The sequence below is a fragment of the Herpailurus yagouaroundi genome, unplaced genomic scaffold (genome assembly GCF_014898765.1).
Source record: "Herpailurus yagouaroundi ecotype Mexico unplaced genomic scaffold, PumYag 77, whole genome shotgun sequence".
Lineage (NCBI taxonomy): Eukaryota > Metazoa > Chordata > Mammalia > Carnivora > Felidae > Herpailurus > Herpailurus yagouaroundi.
The window spans coordinates 30,051,858-30,067,457 of NW_024412388.1; the positions used below are offsets into that span (position 1 = coordinate 30,051,858).

Consider the following 15,600-nt stretch of genomic DNA (forward strand, 5'->3'; position numbering starts at 1 on the left):
ATTGTAACATTTATTTCGTCCAGGTTTATGGTTTAGGTAATGAGGTGGGGAAATTATTATCTAGCGGCTGACGCCAGAATTTCTCTTAGGGAGGAAAATGTTGTCCTTTGGGAAAATACCTTGAACTCTAGCCCCCCAGGTCCCTCCCTTGGGGTTCACAGATTCAGGAGGGAGGGGCGAAGAGTTCTTACCTGTGTTCCGGGGGGCGGGGAGGGGAGGGAGGGTCCTCCTGTTCACTGCTTCCCCCCCCCCCCCCGGGGTCCTCTCTGAGGAGGGGGCACAGAGCAGAGACATGAATGGAATGAAAGAATTCTGGGGGAAGGGCACTGCAGGTGGATGGAACATGGAGTAAGGTGCTGGGTGAAGCAGCATGATGCTTGCTGGGAACAAGAACCTGTCACCAGCATGTCATTGTCTTGGGGGCATGAGAACCTGCTTAGGGCCACCTGTAGATCCTGTCTCCAGGAGATACACATGAGCACAGGTGTGCGTGGCAAATATTGCTCTGAATTCCAGGAGGTTCACAGACCTTCTGAAGCTAGTCATAAAAATCGAGCGGGGAGGAAGCGAGTGAGTACGTGGACCCCAGGTCAAGAATGGCTGTGCCGAATCACAAAGGCGAGGCAGGAGATGAAGCTGGAACCACAGGCCAGAAACTAGTGGACACCAAATGTCACATCAGGGGGTTGGGGCTCGGCTGTGAGTAGGAGGGGCTGCTGTCAATATGGGTCATGAAAGCCATCACAGGATGTCTGCTGTGGGACTAAGGGACAGGTACGGATGAGACCGTGAGGGGAAGCAAGAATGGGGCAAAAGAGGACAAACTGAAGAGGCACCTAAAAGACGGATTGTATTCAATTCCTACAGCAGCTCTAATAACTGACCTCACATTCTTGATGGCTTAACACAGCACGAATTCATTCCCTCACAGCTCTGGGGGCCAGAAGTCTGAAGTCAGTTCCACGAGGCTAAGGGCAAGATGTCAGTAGGGCTGGTTCCTTCTGGAGGCTCTATGGAAGAATCCATTTCCTTGCCTTTTCTAGAAGCTTCCCTGAGGAAAGTTGAGGCATAGGGGCCTTCACTGGTCTCCCTGAAGATCCCTCTTTGGCCTCACTGGACAGCCATATTCTCACCCACTTCCCGGATCCCATGGTGTTTCTGTATCAACCACCTGCCCAACCTGCCAGGTCCCCCAGGGCTCCAATCACACTGACAAGGCCCCTCCCACTGTGGGCAGCCACCAACAGACAGTCCTTCCAGGTCCAGGACCAACTAGGTCTACTCTGACCCCAGCCTCCAGTCTCAGCCCCAGCCCCACCTCTGCCCGGCTGAGGCAGCAAATGTCTGTCCTGCCTGACCTGGCTCCCTCCAGAATTCTAAGACAGAAAGGAAAAATGGGGAGGAGGAAAAAGACACAATCTCTTTTTACCCTTCGTTCTTCTCAATTGTTTGGAAGTTAGACTTTTATCATAAATCTTTGTAACTACTGAGAGGGTAGTGGTTAAGAACCCAGGTGCTGATGTAAGACATCTGGGTTCAGATCTGACTCTACTCACAAGCCAGGTGACTCTGGGTGAACTGTTTTACCTCTCTGTAGCTCAGTTTTCTTATCTCTATAAATAGGAGAATACCAACAAAAATATACCAAGTGCTTCTCACAGTGCCTGTTACACTAGTGCAATAGTTAAAAGATGTAGTCAATCTGGTTTTCAATCCCAACTCCATTACCTATTAGCTATGCAGTTTTAGGCAAATCGCTTAACATCTCTGTGCCTCAATTTTCTCACCTAGCAGTGGGGCTGATGTTCACCATTGTATCTACTTCATAGAGTTATGAGGAGGGGTGCCTGGGTGGCTCAGTCAATTAAGTGTCCAACGCTTAATCTCGGCTCAGGTCATGATCTCACTGTTGGTAAATTCAAGCCCTGCATCAGACTCTCTTGCTTGGGATTCTCTCTTTCCCTCTTTTTCTGGTTCTCTCTCTCTCTCTCTCTCAAAAAAAAAAAGAAAGAAAGAAAGAAAGAAAGAAAGAAAGAAAGAAAGAAAGAAAGAAAGAAAAAACCTTTAAAAAAAAGAGTTATTATGAGGAATAGATGAGTTAGTGTAACTAAATCACTTAGACCAGTGCCTGGAACAGAGTAAGCACTGTGTAAATATTACCAGTTATTATTACTTAATAAGTGAATATTAGCTATTAATATAAATATACATTGTGTGGTTATTTAACATAAATAAGATCATACTGTCAATACATTCTGCAACCCGTGTTTTTGGTTTGTTTTTAGAGAGAGGGAGTGCAAACAGGACAAGGGGCAGAGGGAGAGAGAGAAAAAAAATCTTAAGCAGGCTCCAGGTTAAGCACAGAGCCTGACACAGAGCTCGATACTACAACCCTGAGATGTTGACCTGAGCCAAAATGAAGAGTTAGACACTCAACCGACTGAGCCACCCAGGCACCCTTGCAACCTGTGTGATTTACTTAACAATGTGTCTTGCATTTCTTGGATGCATTTTCACATCAATATTTAAAGATGTATCTTACTCTTTTTTAAACCACTGTAGCACTGGCTACTGACCATAAGAGGGAAGTACCCAGCTTGTTTAACTATACCTCTGTTTGGTGAGTACTTAGGTTGTTCCAAAGTTTTTGCTTTTATAAACCATGTTGCAGTGACCATCTTTGCTCTCTGATTATTCCATAAGTATTGCTCTGGGAAAGATAACTACAGGTGGCATGGGCAAGTTGCAGGGTGTGCATTTTTATTTTATTTTATTTCTTCTTTACATTTCCACCTCTTTTATTGAGGTATATGTAATTGGCATATAACATTAGTTTCAGGTGTACGACATAATGACTGAATATTTGGATACGCTGTGAAATGGTAACCACACTGTCTACTTTCCTCCTGACATCATATAAAGTTACATAATATGCAATCCAATATTGTTAACTAAAGTCACCAGGCGGTACAGCACCTCCCCATATCTTATTTCTTTTATAACTGGAAATCTGTACCTCTTGGTCCCCTTCTCCTATTTTGCTTACACCCTCCCATCCCCTACCCCACCCCCAGCAATCACCAATCTATTCTCTGCATCTATGAGTTTGGTTTGGCTTTTTTTGTTTGTTCATTGGTTTTGTTTTTTAGATTCCACATAAAGTGAAATAATACAGTATTTGTCTTTCTCTGTCTGACTTATTTCACCTAGCATAATAATACCTTCAAGGTCCATCCATGTTGTCACAAATGATAAGATTTCATTCTTTTATATGGCTAAGTAATTTTAAGTGTGTGTGTGTGTGTGTGTGTGTGTGTGTGTGTGTGTGTGTACATTCTAAAACTCTACATTTTTTAGATGGGTCAGTCAGTTGAGTGTCTGACTCTTGATTTTGGCTCAGGTCATGATCTCACAGTTCATGAAATCCGAGCCCTGCATTGGGTTCTGCACTGACAGCGCAGAGCCTGCTTAGGATTCTCTCTCTCCCTCTCTCTCTGCCCCTCCCGTGCTTGCGTGCACGTGTCTGTGCACTCTCTCTCTCAAAACAGATAGATAAACATTTAAATAATAACAATAATAAAATAAAACTCTACATTTTTATTCCTACTCTCCCACATTTGTTTTTGATGTCACATTTTACATCTTTTTATTTTGTGTATACCCTTTAATTGCTGTATTTACAGTTATTTTTTAAAATTTTTTAATGTTTTTTTTTTTTTTTTTTTTTTTAGAGAGGGAGAGACAGAGTGCAAGCCAGGGAAGGAGGAGAGAGAGAAGGAGACACAGAATCTGAAGCAAGATCCAGCCTCCAGGTTCTGAGTTGTCAGCACAGAGCTCGACACGGGGCTCAAACCCATGAACTGCAAGCTCATGACCTGAGCTGAAGCTGGACACTTAACTGACTGAGCCACCCAGGCACCCCTGTAGCTATAGTTATTTTTATTACTTTTGTATGCTAGCTTTATAAGTGATTAGTACACTATCTTTACTATATATTTTACCTTTGCCAGTGAGATTTTTACTTTCATATATATATTTTTTGTTACTACTTACTGCCCTTTCTTTTCAGCTTAAAGAAGTCCCTTTAACATTTTCTATAAGGCTGCTTTAGTGATGATATGCTCCTTGGGTCTTTGTTTATCTGGAAAACTTTTTTATCTCCTTCAATTCTGAATGATAACCTTGCTGGGTAGAGTATTCTTGATTCTAAGTCTTACTTTCAGCACTTCGAATACATCATGTCACTCCCTTCTGGCCTACAAAGTTTCTGCTAAAAAATCTGCTGATTATTTTATTGGGTTCCCTTGTATGTTATAAGTTGTTTTTCTCTTTTTGCTTTTAAGATTCTTTGACTTTGACATTTTAATGATGTGTCTTAGTATGATTCTCTTTGGGTTCATTTTATTTGGAACTCTGGGCTTCCTGGATCTGGATGTCTTGTTTTCTTCCCCAGGTTAAGGAAGTTTGCAGACATCATTTCTTCAAATAAGTGTCCTGTCTCTTTCTGTCTCTTCTCCTTCTGGGCCCCTATTATGCAAATGTTGTTTCATTTGATGTTGTTTATATGTCCCTTAAGCTAGCTTCACTTTTCTTAATTCTTTTTTTTTTTTATTGCTCCGTTTTGGGTGAGTTCCACTGCCCTGCCTTCCAGTCACTGATCCCATATTCTGTTTCATCTAGTCTGCTGTTGCATCCCACCAGTGTATTTTTCATTTCAGTTATTGTATTCCTCAGCTCTGAGATTTATGTTTCCTACTTTCTTCTATTTTCCGTCTCTTTGTTGAAGTTCTCTCTGTGTTCATTCTCCCAAGATCAATGAGCGTCTCTATGACCATTACCCTGAACTCTTTACCATGTAAATTACTTATCTCCATTTCATTAAGGTTTTTTCTGGAGTTTTATCTTATTCTTTCATTTGGAACATCTTCCTGTTTCCTCATTTTGCTTGACTCTCTGTGTCTGTTTCTATGCATTAGGTGAAATGGCTGTCTCTCCCAGTCTTAAAGGAGTGATCACAGGAAGACTGGGAATATGTTTCAGTCTGCTGTCTGTTCAGTGCCCTGTGGTGCTCCCTTGCCCAAAACTGTCTCTCCAGTTGCTTCAGTCCCATGGGGCCCAGAAATGCAAGCCCACTTGGCCATCAGAGCCAAGCATTCAAGGGACATCCCCTGTGTGGACTGCATGCACTTGTCAGCAGTGGTGGGGCCACGTCTGGCAACCAGGTTGGTGGAGCAGCCTCACACGGGGGTGTACTGGGTCAGGGTGAGCCAGCCCACCAGGTTTGGAAGGGTGGGACCACAGGACAGACTGGGCCAGGGGACATGGCACTAGCAAGATAAAGGTAGAGTGCAAAAATGGTGTCCACTAGCAAAGTAGAAGAGAGAGTGCAAAAATGGAACCCACCAGAGCCTCCTTCCCCAGAGAGAGTTCCAACAGACCCCTGGCCCTCTGGCAGATACTTTAAGCTTAGCCAATGAATCTCCTTCACATATGGTCTGGGCATTTTCCAACCTGCTACTTTTGTACGGGGTCCCAGGACAAGTGGGTCTGTGTCTGAGTCCTTCAGGAGCAGAGTCTCAGTTTCCTACAACCTCTTGGGTCTCCTGGATATAAGTCTCATTGGTTTTCAAAGCCGGATGTTCAGCAAAGGGTTGGGGTGCCTAGTGTGGGGGTCAAATTCTCTTCTCAGGGATATGCACCATATTTGTGCATATGGGTGGGCACCCTCGTGCTTCTGGGTCACTGCACTGGGAGTGGGGTCTTTAGCAAGACCATATCTCTGTCTTTTCTATCCATCTCAGTGTGGCCTTTTTATCCGTTGCTGTGGAGGAGCTACACAGCTTTCAGGTCTTTTTCAGAGACAACTGTTCTAGATGTAGCTATGGATTTGGTGTGTCCACGGCAGGAGGTGAGTTCAGGGTCTTCCCACATCTCCAACTTCAGGATGTGTTGATTTTCAGCAGACAGAGGTGGAGGAAGAACACTCAAACCAAACAAGTCTCCAAAGAAACTAGATCCTTCTTCAACTGGCTGGCTGTAAGGGAAGGAAGACCTCTGGATTAGATCCTTCTTATGCCTTTTGGGATATTTTGTCTCCTCCAGACGTTCCCTAGGGAGCCAGGAAGAGCTGCTCCCAGTTGCACCATGCTCGCCATGCATTTCGATTTTTGATGGATGCTGCTAAGTGGTTCTCCAAAGAGGCTCAACCCGCTCGTATTACCCCCACAGTACATGAGAGCACTCATTTCCTCAACCCTTCCCAACACTAGATATTTTACCTATTTTTGTAAATTTCTATCAGTCTTAAGGGGGTAAGAGAAAGTTCATTTTACTGAGCCCTTTCTCATGAGGTTGAGCATCTTTTCATGTGTTTATAGCCATTTGTATTTCTCTTCTGTGATCTGCCTGTTTACAGCTTTAATCTGATTTTCTGTTGGGTTATTTGTCTTTTTATTGATTTTTAGGACTTTGTGATTGATTAGATGTGGGGAATGGGGAATTAAAAGTCACACCTGGTCTTCAAGTTTGGGCAAACATGGAGACCATGGGGCCATTCGCTGGCGGGGAAGCACTGAGGGGACAGTGTCCAGGTGGGGCTATTGGTATATGGCTGGATAGAGACTGGGGCTGCACCCTCTGGGCTGCTGCCATATCCATCCCCCCCTTACACACATGGGGCTTCGCCCTAAGTGGGACCCTTGGCTTGGAGGGCTCCGGACCATCATTCACAAATAATCAATAGCAACTGAGTGCCCACCATGTGTCAGACACTCTCCTAGGCAGTGGGAACACAGCAGTGAACAGACAAGAATCTGGCTCTGGGTGAGTCTATATTTTAATTAGAGGCAGATAACCAAAGTAAACTATAAATAAGATAATTTCCGATAATGATAGGTGCCATAAGGTGACAAAACAGTAATATGATAGAAAGTACAGATGGGGAGCACCTTTGGTTGGGTGGTCAGAGGAAGACTTTCTGAGGAGGCAACATTTGATTCTAGATCTGCATGATGAAAAGGGGCCTGCCAAGATTTGGAGTAAGAGCATTCCAGAGACAATGGCAGGAGTCAAGGACTGAACCAGGCCGAGGGTGCATATTACAGGTATGGAAATAAGACTGGCACGGTTGGAGAGCAACAAATAGGAGGGTGGGTGGGGAAAGGCAGTGTGAAAAGAAGTCGGAGAAATGGAGAAGGGCCAGATCAGGAAGAGGTCCTTGAAGCCATGGCCAAAAGCTTGGAGTTTATGAGAGACAGTCCTGATATGATCCATGCCTTAGAGCGCACTTCATAGAGAACGGATTATAGGAGAGCATGAAGAGACCAAGAAATCCAGGTTAGAAGCTACTGAGGTGGTCCAATGAGAGATAGTAGTTGTTTGGATGTGAGTAGTAACAATGGGGATGATCGGGCACCTGGGTGGCTCAGTCAGTTGGGCATCTGGCTCGATTTCAGTTCAGGTCGTGATCTCATGGTTTGTGAGATAGAGCCCCACACTGGGCTCTGTGCTGACAGTGAGGAGCCTGCTTGGGATTCTCTCTCTCCCTCTCTCTCTGCCCCTACCCTTCTTGTTACCGCGCCCCCCTTCTCAAAATAAATAAACTTTAAAAAACAAACAAAACAATGGAGATGACAAGAAGTGGAAAATACACAGCTATCTTTTGGGTAGAGCCTACAGAACCTACCAATGGACAGATGTAGTAAGCAAGAGCAAGCAAGGAATCAGAGGTGACTCTTCATGTTCTGGTCTGAGAAATTAAGCAAATGGTGAAATTAGATGGGGAAGATGGTGGGGGTGGGCATGAATGATTTGGGCAAGAGCAAGAGAATCAAATGTTTTAGTTCAGATATGTTAAGTCCAAGGTGGTTATCAGACATCCTAGGGGCACTGGGCCTCAGGGAAGAGTCCAGAGCTAAAGGTACAAATCTGGAGCTTTCTGCAAACAAATGGAATACTGCATATTTATTGCTTTGTGGCTTGAAATCCAACTATCCACCTTCTTCCCAAAAAGTACCCAGATCTCCTTTTTAATAATAGAATCCTCCTATCAACTCGGCAGGAGGCTAATTCCCAGTCCACTGCAGCCCTGACATGAGGACTGAGCTGGGGAAGAGAGGGTCGGGTCATTGAAAACCTTGGCATCTTCACCCACTTCCCAAGGCAGGCATATGATTTAAGTTTGGCCTATCAAACCCTCATTCCTGATTCTTTAAAGCTCAAGCAAGTGCCTCAACGAAGGAAGGCACATTCCAAGATCAAAGTCATGGTGGTGGCTAGTGTGTGTGAGGCTGAGACTCTCACCAAGGCCTGACCTTCACTACAGTTCCTACTACAAAGTCCCACCTCTTTTCCCAGCCTGGTCTCCCAGATCCCGTGTAGGCTCCAATGGCCTTTCAGTAGATTTACTTTTTGCTCACAGCAGCCAGAGCTCCTTTCTGTTGCTCACAATCAGAAGCCCTGACTAATATATATAATATTTATAAGGTCATGTGGCTGGGGGCGCCTGGGTGGCTTGCTCAGTTAAGCGTCCAACTTCACCTCAGGTCATGATCTCATGGCTCGTGGGTTCGAGCCCCGCGTCGGGCTCTGTGCTGACAGCTCAGAGCCTGGAACCTGCTTCGGATTCTGTGTCTCCCTCTGTCTCTGCTCCCCCCCAACCCCACACTCATGCTCTGTCTCTCTCTGCCTCCCAAAAATAAACATAAAAAAATTTTAAAAAGAGAGAGACACCAAGAGCTTTCTCCCTCTCTCTCTCCATGTACACATACTGACAAAGGGCCGTGTGAAGACACAGCAAGAAGGTGGCCATCTACAACCCAGGGAGAGAGCCCTAGCCACACATCGACCCTGCTGGCACCGTGATGGTGGACTCTCCAGTCCCCAAAACAGTGAGAACTGTTGTGACAACTTCCTGTTGTTTCAGCCACTCGGTCTCTGGTGTTTTGTTATGAGAGCCCCAGCTAAGACAGAGACCAAAAGCTCCAGGGCACCAACACCTCCCAGTGGGGAAGGTATTACTGATCTCTTTAGTAGTTAACCCAGCCTGGAGCTTTTTCTCCCCAAGAGCTGGGATGGCTCTCCTGGAGAAGGACCAAGATAAGGCCTCCTAAGTGGGGATCCTGGTGTGGCAGGAGATAGGATATTTCTTTTAAGAGCAGAACTGGGGTGGAAGATGAGAATACTCATAAGGATTTGTTGTCACCAGTGTTGTCACCAGTGACTTAGCCCCGGGAGGTGATCTGTCACAGTGTAGAGAAAAAAGGCAATATTGCAGTGATGAAAAGGTTTAAAAAAAAAAAAAAAAAAGCAAGGGGAGAAGGATATAGCCAAAAGGGAAGAGGAGCTCGTGAGATCCCAAACAGAGAAAATTTCCCCGTGGCCATTCCTAGGGCAGAAGCTATATGGGAGTCAGATACCCATAACGTGAAACCACTTAGAGCACCCCGGGGCTGGACCAGCACCGATGACACTAGTCCCTGAAAATGTTCACCACCACCTCCCTCACCCCCAAGTCCTTGCTCCTGCACCTGAGCCTCATTCCTCACCACCCTAGGAGCAAGGACATTGGCTACAGCAGCTGGGTGAGAGAGCAGGGAAGGGGAGTAGAGATCCAGGGGATGGGACCAGAGTCTGTGTGGTCTGGGATAGGGCCCATCCTAGGGGAGCACCCTGGGGCTGGAGGCTGGACAGATGGGCAGCACGGAGGGGACATGAATAAGGAAGAGGCGTTCCCACCTAGAGAGTATCTGTAAGTCGGATGTGTAACATCTGAAGTTTTCCAACTGTAGTTTTCAACTTTACTGTGGATCCAAATCACCCAAAATGCAGATTCCCTGGAATCTGTATTTTTCATAAGTCCCCCTCCCCACTGCCCAGCAGTTGAGACATCCCAACCTCAGCCAAAGTCTTCCAAAGGGGCATGTTTATCATACGTTCTGCCTTCAGCAGGAGTTGCCGAGTTGGAAAGCATCATTGTCAACTGTCCCTTATGTTAAGAAGGAAGAGGAGGAGAAAGAGGAGGAAAGGAGAAGGGGAGAGGAGAGGAGAGGAGAGGAGAGGAGAGGAGAGGAGAGGAGAGGAGAAAGGAATGAAAATTAAAAACTTCAAAAATTTTTTCAAGTCAGACTGCAGCTCCAGTGACTCTAACCTCTAACCCCCAAAAAAGCATCACAGCAGCTTTCAAGTGTCAATCCAAGTGCTGAGCCCCCTGAATTATCTAACCTTCAGCTTTAAAGAACCAGAGCAAAAAGGTCAGAAGGAAAACTACTGTACGTGGCAGGAAGTTTTTCTGCTTTGGATACTTGAAAGGTAGAAGACTTTCAGAGAGGGACACAGCCGAGAGAAGTCACCCATTTAAAATTAAAGATCCTCAGCCGAGCAAGCCAATTCTTTGAAACAGCTTACTTCTGACTTAATTTGACCTGTTATTGTTTAAATCATTAGGAGGAATCTTTGGAAAAGACAGAGTTGACCCCCTCACTCCCATGCTTCAAACCTTTTGTCAGCTCCCCAGCGTCTGGAACTGCATCCCCCAAAGTGTGACCTGCAGCAATGGCTGTTGGGCAAATAAAGGGCTCCTTGTTGCGAATACGTTTGTAAAACACTGGGTGAAACCAAGTCAGACAGGTTTTCCTACAGGACTTGTCAGAGCCCTTATTATGCCAATGAGCACCGGCCATTGCTGGGACTGTGATGTGTGCAGCCCTTCCATCCCTGACCTGACTGCCACGGAACCCTTGTTTCAGGACTATGATCCCATGGACCCTGTTTGGGACCAATCCCTTAGTCTGGGCACTCAAGGCCTTCCACACCCAGCCCCAACCCCCGTTTCCACATGCGGCCACACGTGACGTCCTAATCGCACCAGCTACTTGCCCTTTACCAAGCCCTTGAAAGGCTTCAATGCCCTGCTCAGGCTGCGCCCACCGCCACGGACGCCTCTCCTCCTCCTCTTTGCCATCAAACTTCTACTCATGTTTCAGGCCCTTGCTCAAACACATGGCCTCGATGGACCTTCACCTGCTCCCTCCTGCAAAAGTTAACTGCTCCCCGTTCTGGGCTCTATCACAGAGCTGATCAACCTGCACTGTGATTAGCCCGAGTCTCTCTGTTATTAATTGAGAGCTTCAAAAAGGCTGGGAGTGTGAGCCGACTACGGAAATATGTGTTGGCAATATTAATAGCTTCCATCTGTTGGCACTTCCTAAGGCCAGGCATTATTGTAAGCTCGTGACATGCATTAACACATGTACTCCTCACAACGTCACTTGCTGGGTAAGTACAACTATTATCAATTATTATGATCCCTATCTTAGAGATGAGGAAGCTGAGACTCAGAGAAGTTACCGTGCCCAAAGTCACATGACCAGCGAGGGGCAGAGCAGGCAGGTACCCCTATGCTCTCGAGCACTGTGTCACTTGAGGGCAGCAGAGGCGAGCCAGAGTCCAGGGCTGGCTGACTCAGAAACTACATGAGGGCACCGAGAACTCAGTTCTTGGGGCGCCTGGGTGGCTCAGTCGGTTAAGCTTCCGACTTTGGCCCAGGTCATGGTCTCACGGTTTGTGGGTTCGAGCCCTGCGTCAGGCTCTGTGCTGACAGCTCGGAGCCTGGAGCCTGCTTCGGATTCTGTGTCTCCCTCTCTCTGCCCCTCCCCCGTTCGTGCTCTGTCTCTCTCTCTCTCAAAGATAAATAAACATTTAAAAAAAAAAAAAAAAAAAGAACTCAGGTTCTTTATATCTCTCTGCTGTGCCCTCTCAGTGAATCTGCCCTCGGGCTGGCTCCCCTCATGGTACCAAGACAGCAGCAACAGTCCCAGGCATCACGGCAGACACAACAATCTCCAGAGGAAGAAAGGGCACATGGAGTAGAGAAGCTAGAAGCGTTGTCTCCGGAGACAAACAGTTTGACCTCCTAGGTGTATGACCCCAGGCAAGCTAAGAACATGCAAAGATACAGCAAAGATGGAATGGACTGTCTTCAAAGGAGCCCCCCATCTTCTCTCACCCCAGGTTTTTCCCTATAACATTCTCCCATCCCTTCTTGGCCTGACTTTTTTTTTAGGAATCAGCTTCAACCTCACCTCCTCCAGGAAGCCTTCCCTGATGACACCCCCCAGGCTGGGTTCAATTTCCATGCTGTGTGCCTCTGAGCAGTCTGTCCTTGCCTCATTGTTGTACTCACCCCGCAATATTGAAACTACTTGTTTCATTGTCTGTCTTCCACACCAGGCTATGAGCCGAGGGAAAGCAGGGAGCGTGAACCTTGTCACCATCCCCAGTAACTGCTTCAGTGCCCACCACATGCAAGGGCCTTAAATAGTAGCTGCTGGGTGTTCCAGGAGAAGACATAAGGTCACTTAACTGAGGTATAGGAGCGCGAGCTTGGCAATTCAGTTCAGTCATCTTCAGGTGTTGAGGTGGACAATTTGGGCGCATCAGCTTGTCCTTGTTCAAGGGCATGGAGGAGCCTTGGCCTCGTGTCCAAAGAACAAGGTGAGCCATGTGCAAGAAGAATGGCTCCCTAGATTTTCCCCCAGAATCTGGGACAACCTTCTCAAAAGTATAGTCGAGAGTCAAGGGGCGGGGCGCCTGGGTGGCTCAGTCGGCTGAGCGTCCAACATCAGCTCAGGTCACGGTCTCACGGTGCGTGGGTTCGAGCCCCGCGTCGGGTTCTGTGCTGACAGCTCAGAGCCTGGAGTGTGCTCCAGATTCTGCGTCTCCCTCTCTCTCTGTTCCTCCCCTGCTCTCACTCTGTATGTCTCTCTCTCTCAAAAATAAATATTTATTTTTTTAAGAAAATTTTTTTTAATAAAATTTAAAAAAAAGAGTCAAGGGGCAAAGTACAGACTCTTAAGTCATACAAACCCTAGAGGGTCAAGATCTGAATCTGCTGCTTCCCGGCCATGTTTTAGGGCAAGTGTCATCGTCTCTCTGGGCCTTAGTTTCTTCAACTGTAAAATGGGGTTAAAAGAGATACTTCCTCCAAAGGCAGTTGTAAAGATTAAACAGTGTTCTATAGAAAGCCTGAAACATAGTCAACCGCCAATAAACACTGGCTGCTGTTGGCAGCGTGCACATTCGCAGTGACAAAGCAGCACAGAAGCGGTGGCCTGTTTTAGAACCGTATCTCTGGGCCTGGTCTCTGGAGCCCCAAAGAGATTCCCTGCTGGGAACAACATGGTGCACACAGGGTGGAAGGTTCACTGGCCGAGCACACCACTGCCTCTCAACAAAGATGAGCTCATGACGAGGTAGACGAGGTCATCGACAACAGCTGAGAAATGCAGGGCAGCGGGCAGGGTCAAAGCCAAGCTCTCTGAATAATAATGGCTAATTGCATATAGAGCTACGGAAGTGTTTTAGGAATAGAACTCTCCTCAATTTTTCCTCTAGGTCAGTTTTAGGAATCCCTGCTGCACAAGCTGTTAGAGAAGCTCGACAGCATGTTGAAAGGGTGTAGACAAGGGGTCAGGACACTTTGATTCTTGCCCCCGTTCTGCCCGAGGCTTGCTTCCCAACCTTGAACAGGCCCCTGCCCCGCTCTGGCCTCGTTAGCCTCGGCGACCTCGCAAGCGTCTCCGGGGCCTGCGGCAGGTCTCACAGGGCGGTGGCCAAGACAGCAGCCCTTCCCGGGTTCAAATCCCATCTCCACCACTTAGACACCGTCACCCTTAGCGGGTCATCTCCAATGTCCCTGAGCAAGTCTCGAGCTTGTTGTATCTCAACTGGGGACTGTAATTGTGCCTACTTCACAGGACCTACCTACCTCTGTTCTCCCACCAGCTCTTATGAGGATTAAAGGAGGTAATTACATAAAGCTCTTAGCCAGTCCCGGCACAGGAGCACTCGATCAGTGGTAGCTGTTATGATTATTTTGAGTCAGTAATTCTCTTGACACTTTTGATGACAGTGAAGCCCGGGAAAACCTTGCACGCACCGTGCATTTGACACAGATGCATAAATCCCCTCCACACGGGGACATCACAGCCCACAGGGTAGTGAGGGGCTCTGTCCCAGGGCTTTGTAGCTTTCCGCTTCACGCAGCCTCAAAGTGCCTTTGAACCAAACACCTTATCAAGGCCTTTGGCTCTGAGCCTCCGTCACGTTAGGCATTAGCTGCGCTCTGCTACTTAAACTGATGGCTGCTATTCCCAGCAGGAATAGACTCCACCTTAAAAAGAAAAAAAAAAAAAATGCTTGTAGGGTTTGGGAAAGCGACAAGCCATACTTTGTCTCCATGACTAGTTTTCAATGTTCTCCTTTAAAAGGAAAAAGAAAAACTTTTGCTCTGCCAGTGGTTAAAAACCTGGGTGGGAGAACCAGACGTACTTGGATTTAAGTCCAGGCTCTCTCCCACTCACTACCCATGACTGAGCGCAAGTTACCTCATCCCGCCAAGGCTCCGCCGGAGCGCTTGTGAAAGAAGATTAGAAATAGTACCTACCTCTTGGAGTGGCTGGTGGGATTATATGTGACGATGCAAGTAAAGCTCTTAGCATAATATCCAGTGTGCAGTAAGGACTTAATAAGAAGGGGACATTATTACTGTCACCAAGAAGAGCTAGTGGGGAGATGAATTCACAAATGATAAGGTGGGTGGCCGGTGGAGAATTCTCCTTATGTAACCCACCCATGATGGCGTTTAGCCAGGTGGTAAATGTTACCAAGCACAGACAACCTAAGTGGCTACTGCAGTCCCCACCTAATCTATTATACGATTAACCTACATATCATGTTTATTGTTTACTGTTTGTGTCGCCTCCCTAGAATGTAAGCTCCTCGAGGGCAGGGTCTTTGTGTCCTTTGTTCACTGATGCATCCCTAGCACCCAGCGCAGTGCCTGGCATATAGTAGGTGCTCAGTAAATATCTAAATAGCTGCTGAAGGAATGAATGAAAGTACTTTGGAACCTGGAGAAAGTTACAAATGTCTATAATGACTCATAGATAGTTGTTGGTAAGATTCTTTTGCACTCGCTGATTTGAGTTTGCATTTAGCTGATAACCTGAGACACAGCCAGACACGCCTCAGACCTGAGGCAACGGCTCACTGCACGCGCCACCTCCAAGGCAAAACATGGCAATAGGTCACGGGGTCTTTGCATTTGGAGGTTCTTCCCCCTTCGGTCCTGTCCCTAAAAGGCTGTGTGTCACAGGGTCCTACCGTGGATTCTCTTCCCTCATGTTCTCCCTCCTGAGCCAGTCCCCTCCCCGGGTGTTAAATACCTCCCCCTGTGCTGGAGCCTCCCAGACCCCTTGGTCTCCACCTGGGGAAGCAAGCTGCTTCCCTGACTTTTCTGCCTGGATGAGCTGTACACAGGACCTGTGCCAAGTGAAAACACGGGGCCCCTCGCTCCAACTTTATGGTGAATTTCAAGACCATGGCAGCAGAGCATTGAACCAAGTGCAGAACCCTTCTGAGCGCAGGGCGACTGCCCAGGTTGCTAACCCACAAAGCCAGCCTTGAAACCCAAACCGGTTCGAGGTTTAACTCGCCATCATTCTCCCACGCCAACACGCTCCTTCTCGTAAGTTCCTCATTCAAAGAACATCCCGCCATCCACCCGGTCAGCCGAGTTACAGTGTGCGACACTTCGCCTCA

At 47.1% G+C, this 15,600-nt stretch overlaps 1 long non-coding RNA gene across 2 annotated transcripts in view; it reads right to left on the reverse strand.

Moving 5' to 3' along the window:
• Positions 1-15,600, reverse strand: part of LOC121026890 (uncharacterized) — an 86,738-nt gene that overhangs the window by 51,802 nt on the left and 19,336 nt on the right. Inside the window, exon 3 of one of the 2 annotated variants that reach the window (XR_005788483.1) lies at positions 4,425-6,034. The exons of the other annotated variant lie outside the window; for it this stretch is intronic. This is a non-coding gene — a long non-coding RNA (uncharacterized LOC121026890). Of the gene's footprint in view, positions 1-4,424; positions 6,035-15,600 lie in introns of those variants that run through there. 2 annotated transcript variants of the gene reach the window in all.